This window comes from Sapajus apella, unplaced genomic scaffold, assembly GCF_009761245.1.
Source record: "Sapajus apella isolate SASKATOON/1434 unplaced genomic scaffold, GSC_monkey_1.0 scaffold7, whole genome shotgun sequence".
NCBI classification, from domain to species: domain Eukaryota; kingdom Metazoa; phylum Chordata; class Mammalia; order Primates; family Cebidae; genus Sapajus; species Sapajus apella.
The window spans coordinates 20045770-20052109 of NW_022436947.1; the positions used below are offsets into that span (position 1 = coordinate 20045770).

Below are 6340 nucleotides of genomic sequence, written 5' to 3' on the forward strand. Positions count from 1 at the left end.
TATATATATATATATATATATATATTCATTTTAAAACCACTATGTTCAATTCGGAAGAAATGCAACTGTGATCTGCCATGTGACTTCTCTTAAGCCTATGGTTAACTGACAAATTCATGCTCTATTTCTCAGTGTCTAATTTGTCTATCTCAACTGATGACTGGAAAAACTCTAGGGAGGCTTTCTTTTACAAACCATATCTCAACCAACAGCACATTCTGTTGGCTTTTCTTTTAAAATGCATCTTGATATGGAGGTGCAGCATTCCTCTACCCATACTGAATTGAACAGAGCATTAGGAACTACAATATAGTTTCATCAGCCTTGGAATGCATGGAAATTTCTCCTAGATTCTTCTATGCTATAAATGCTGGGAATAGTTCTTAACATTTTTTGGTATGAATATTTCTAAGTATTTTAGAGGGTAATTGAGTGAGGCTATTTCAGCAGCCACTAGCCAAGTTTTCTTGGTGGTGGTGGTGGTCTAACTGACAATTTCATAATTAGTGTGATTTATTTTTTCTATTTTAGTAAGTGAGGAAAGCATCCTAGGGGGAGAGAACAGCAACACTGTGTGATTTACTCCCATTTTGTGTGTGTGTAGGAAAAGAGAAATCAGACTATAGAATTGGTGGGTGGCTTAAGCGCTGGTGTGAAAGAATGTTCCAAGTGTTTTTATCTCAGCTGACAGATCAAATGGTCCAGGTTTGGTAGCAAAGAATTTATGATTTTAAAAATGACTGTTGGACTTGGGGAAAGTGACAGAATTAAGAGTACCAAAAATGTCCTCTGAGTTTCCAAGGCTGCTGGTGTTGAAGGAATGAGGAAGCCCAAAAGGATGTGATTGTAAACTGGTAAATAAATTTGAGCTTTCGGAGATAGAATTGTGGGTAATACATGTTACTGAGCAGGGCTACGGAGGTGGGAGGCTGAAGCTGAAGAGAAATAAGGTCATGGATAAACTCAAAGAGCTATGAGGTTAGGTTGATGATATTAAAGATCATCTTTACAGATGTTGAATCTGACAAGAATGATTACAGATTTGAAGTGGAGAGGAATAAATTAACCGAAGTGATAAGTTTCTTATCAAATATGTTGTATGAGCCAGGCATAGTGGCCCACTCCTGTAGTCTCAGCCACTTGGGAGGTGGAGGCAGAAGGATCACTTGAATCCAGGAGTTTAAGGCCAGCCTAGCCAATATAATAAGACCTTGTATCAAAAGAAATAATTTTAAAAAAGAGTTAAATGGTTCAAAAGTTAGTAGATGATAGTAAGAAAAAGTAGCAAAGATATGTTGAAAATCCCTGCCAATACCAGAGAGGAAAGTTTTAACAGAAAACCCGGCTTCATTGTCATCCTTGGCTAGAAAAATTTCTGTTTTGTAAGGGAAAATGGAAGCTAAAGTTACTAAGGGCTAAGGGAATGTGCTGAAGGAAAGGAGTATAGGAGAGCATGTGAATAAGGAAGTGGGGGAAGGACTAGAACACTGGATGGGATTTGAATCATAATGGTTACTGAATTTCACATGGATAAGAAACATGAGGCAATTTATCCAGAGGTTTCCAAACTTGCTGAAAGAGGTCTCAGTGAAGCCACTTGCCCTTGCCTTGCACTTTTCCTCTATCGTCAACTCTTTTCTTATTGGAGACCAAATGGCTTTTGTTAAAGTCTCTACATTTGATGGCAGGCCAAATACTGAAAAGGTGCAGGTTATCTGGCTTCTAAACCTTCTGAATTTGTTATGAAATTTGTTGTGTCACATGCCAAGGCCCTGTGAGCATCTGGGCTTGTGGTTCCTGTTCTAGATAAAATCTGTCCCTGGATCATGTCGGAACAACAGAGAGTTGGTTATCTGGGCTGTACTGTTTCAGTCCCTAGACAGACTTGTGTGAGCAGATCTAATAAGCTAAATTTAGTTGTTTATGAAATGGTTGAAGAAAGATCACTCTGGCTACAGCCTGGGTAATGGAATGGACTGGATTATTTAGGAGCAAGAAAGGAAGTGAGAAGAATATGAGAGAATGCCAATTTGGGCTAGGCTGGTCATGGTAGAGATGAAGAAAAGTGGATGAATTTGGTAAGCTGTGGGGATGGATGGCTTACTGAAGAATTAAATGGGAATTTGAATGCACTTCCAGAAATTCTACCAATTAGAAATTCATTGGGTTTGCAAGCTGATTTTATAAAAATGCAAATACATCTAAGAGGCTTACAACTGGGGTAAGGGTATAATTTAGTCTGAATTAGTTCCATCAGCTTACTTTCTGCTATCACCTAGCTGAAGTCAGTCATACTAAAGAGATGATAATTTTACCTGGGGATGGAATGTTTTGCATAAGGAATATAATCATGTTGGGGACAGAGGTGTGATTCTTTGGAATGATAGAAGCATCAAGAAGTCCACAGAATGCACAGAGAGTGGGTATCAGGATTTGAGAACACAGAGAACAAGCAAACTTAAATCTTCTCTGAAAGTTTGCTTAGAATATTAGACCTGGAATATTAAGAACAATCATCAGTGCTACCTAAAATAAAAAACTATTATTGGTCAATGTTTAAAAGTTATTTTAATTATATTATTTTGAAGATATATTTTATATTTGGTAGTAAATACTATCTATAATTTTTAAAGCTCCATCTTGTTTTTGATACAACAAAAGGTATTATCTTTTACCTATTATTTTCCTTTTTCTTTACATACTCACATGTTACTTTTCAAATGAGGACATAAATCCTAACATGTTTAAAACACTATCTTTGAATACAAGTCCAGGTATATTTCAAGCTTCACATGAAGGTCAGTGCTCAGAGCTAAGATAAAACTGGAAAGAATGAGTTATGGCCAAAAATTGGGCACACTTTTAACCAGGAATTTTTGGATGGTGAGCTGTACTAAAAAGAACAAAAACAACAAATCACAGCCCAAGCAAAACAGTTCTCTTATGTTCTATTTTATACTCGTCTTCCAAATATGGGGGAGAACATCCCTTTTATCAAAATAAGCAAACTTAATAAAAAGCAACAAAAAACATTAGCAACAAATTTGGGCCAACTAAAAACTATGGAACTTTTTTTTCAGAAGGCAAAGCATTAAATGGCAAGATAAAAATAAATCTTTGTGCTAGCCGGTAAAAATTCCGTGGATGTGTGCTCTTCAATGTGAGTCACAAGTCTAATGTCAGGTACAGTCTGGCTATGAAATGGAACAGACTGTGTTAGCCTTACATGCTGTCTCCAATCACTCCTCTGCATCTAGCCAACACTCTGTCCCGCCTCATTTGCAAGAGTCCCAGCCACATTTACCAGCATGATCATTTCTCCTTTCTTAGCATTTCTGTCTCTACCTACTACTGAAGATAAGTCTTTGACAAGTCTATATGGGGAAAATGCACAGCAGAATCATGGGATCTTAGCATTATTGATCATTGCCAAACTTTGTATTTTTAGAGATAAGAAAACCAAAGTACAACTAGGTTTTAAATCTTGCTCAGAGTCATACAATGACTAAGCCTCAGAGCTAGGACTTGTTAGGTAATCCTCTCTGAAATTGCTGGAGACACTGCTCTATGTATCTTTTATATTTCTGCACATTTTGCAAACAGAGGCCCTGAACACATTTGTTCTGAACTAGCTTTTCAAAGATATTTATATAGTGGAAAGCCTTGAAAAATAGAGATGATGCTTCACTCCAGAGCAAAGGAAGGTTTATTTTTTGTCCAGTATAACAAATATAATGTCTCCCTCTGGGGCAAAGTGTAGGCATACTCACTGCATATTATTAAAGATTCAAACTTCCTAAGCTCGGGCTTCCTTTCTTGAAATGCAAACCACCAAGTATAGTTGATTGGTTTTAGGACGGCCCCCTCTCCCCACTGCCCAGCTATGGATACCAAAGTCCATGGGTGCTCAAATTCCTGATATTACATGGTGTAGTATTTGCATATAATCCATGGATCCTTCCTGTATATTTTAAATCATCTTTCGATTACTTATAATACCTAATACAATGGCTGCACATCACTTAATTCCCATGGATTCAGTGTGATATTTAGCATGCAGCAAATTCAAGTTTTGTTTTTTGGAATTTTGTGAGATTATTTTTCCTAATATTTGTATCCATGGTTGGTTGAATCCACAGATATGCAACCCACAGACACGGAGGGCCAACAGGCTTCAGTGAATGGGTACATGTGCTGATAGTTGGCTCACCATTATTGCTGTAAATAAAAAAAGACATTGGTCTCTGACCCCGGAATCTATATCTTCTGCCATGAAACTGTGGCAGGTTGATCTGTGACCTTGTGAGAGGGGCTAAAATCTTAGACCCTTCACAGTTTTTGACCAAAGGATAAAATCTTAGTGACAATTTATCATGTAAAGGGAGAAAATATTAGGTGTTGTGAGGCCTTTTGCCTCTAGATTTTTGGCTGTTTGATTTTTCTAATTCAGGGTAATCTAATTACCATTTTTTGGGCATTATGTGTTAGGACTAATATATAACATTGTTTATTCAAATTAAGTTATACATACACACATATCCAATCTACCTGAATTTTAAAATTAAACCTGTGACATGGGTCTTCTTAACCTCACTTTGTGTATTAGAAAAAACAGAAAAAACAAAACACTCTTAAGTCACATAGCGAATAGGTGGCAGAGCTAAAATCTCTGGTTTCAAAATTTGTGTGTTTTTAACTGCCAAATGAAACATAGCTTAAAATTACACAGGACATTTTGGCTTTAAATATAATATCAGATTCTATAGTGTTATGTTTAGTTTTACTATTGTACTTTTACAATCATATCCTATATTTAGGTAATGAAATGTTGTTACCTAATCTGCATTCAATATTAAATATTCAGTACTCACAATGAATACAATGTTAATTTTGTGAATATTGAGTTTATTATATGTGGTATTTTTACAGCAACGCTCTACAAAGTAAAGTTGCAGTTTATAAAACTTAGGTCAGAAAATAATTCTGTAGACACTTCTTTAAAGCTACACATGTAAGAAAATTTTCTTCATCTAGAGAAAGATAACATGATGGTAGAAATAATTCCACTTAAAAGGTTGTATATTCTGTGAAACTATATTGCTAGTCACAAAGATAAATAGAAAATTAAAACACTAGACAGAGTGTGGAAAGAACTACAAATTCCTAAATCTTATAAATATTCTTGAGAATAAAAAATGTTTGAAGCATAAGAAGATAGAAAATACCTCTTAGTTTTATAGAAGCAAAATGTAAAATATAAACTTATATAAGAATTACTTGGGAACGTTTTTAAAAAAACTGGTAATGTATTTCTGACCATAAACAGCTTTTCATTTTTATGATTTTATTCTGCTAAGTACAAAGCTAAAGAAACTTAATGTTCTGAATCAACAATTCTGAAATGTAAATAGCAACAAAGAAAAATATATTTTTAAATCCGTAGGATCTGGTAAAAATGTAAAAAATAATTTCTCCAGATTTCCTTTACTAAGGAATTTCTGGATATTTTTAATATTTTATTAATCAAAATAATTATTTTAATTGCTTCTCCCCAAAATATTACTTTTTTAATACAATTTAAAAATTGTCCAGCCAAAATTTACAAAAAAACAAAAACCTCAGCTTATGTAAGTTACAATTGTTATATAAAACAATAACTACAGAAGCAAATTTACATATTTAGTTTAGACATGTGTCTTAAATTGAAAGTTGAATTATGATTTATTATTTTATTTTAATTCTCAGTAAATGACAGTAGATGACTATAATCTTTACAGTGGGACAGGCCAATGTGGCTTATGTTTGGAGTGAGAGCAGAAACCCCAATAGAAAAGCTGATGGATTAAGATAGATTAGTTTCTTGATTCAATTAGGAGACAAATTAATACAAAACAAAATTAAAGGTATGCAGATCTAAGCTATAATTTTGCAGTAAAGAACTTTCTGGCGGCATAAACTATTAAACATTAAATGGGTTTTAAAGAAGAAATTTGAGGAACCCTTTCACTGATGGTTTTTAAAGTAGGCTATCATTTTATCTATGAGGGCTCATATACCTTCTGATTTTTTGTATATATAAATAAATATATAAATATATATCTATATATAAATATATAGATAACATAAACATATATATAATTGCACTTTAGGTTCTGGGGTGCATGTGCAGAACATGCAGGATTGTTGCATAGGTGCATACATGACAATGTTATTTGCTGCCTCCATCCCCCCATCACCTATATCTGGCATTTCTCCCCATGTTATCCCTCCCCAACCTCGCTACTCCCCACTGTCCAGTGTGTGATGCTCCCCTCCCTGTGTCCATGTGTTCTCACTGCTC

At 34.8% G+C, this 6340-nt stretch overlaps 1 protein-coding gene across 1 annotated transcript in view; it reads right to left on the reverse strand.

Annotated features, from left to right (window-relative positions):
* The window catches only part of CPED1 (cadherin like and PC-esterase domain containing 1), a 306287-nt gene that overhangs the window by 216974 nt on the left and 82973 nt on the right, over positions 1-6340 (reverse strand). The window lies entirely within an intron of this gene.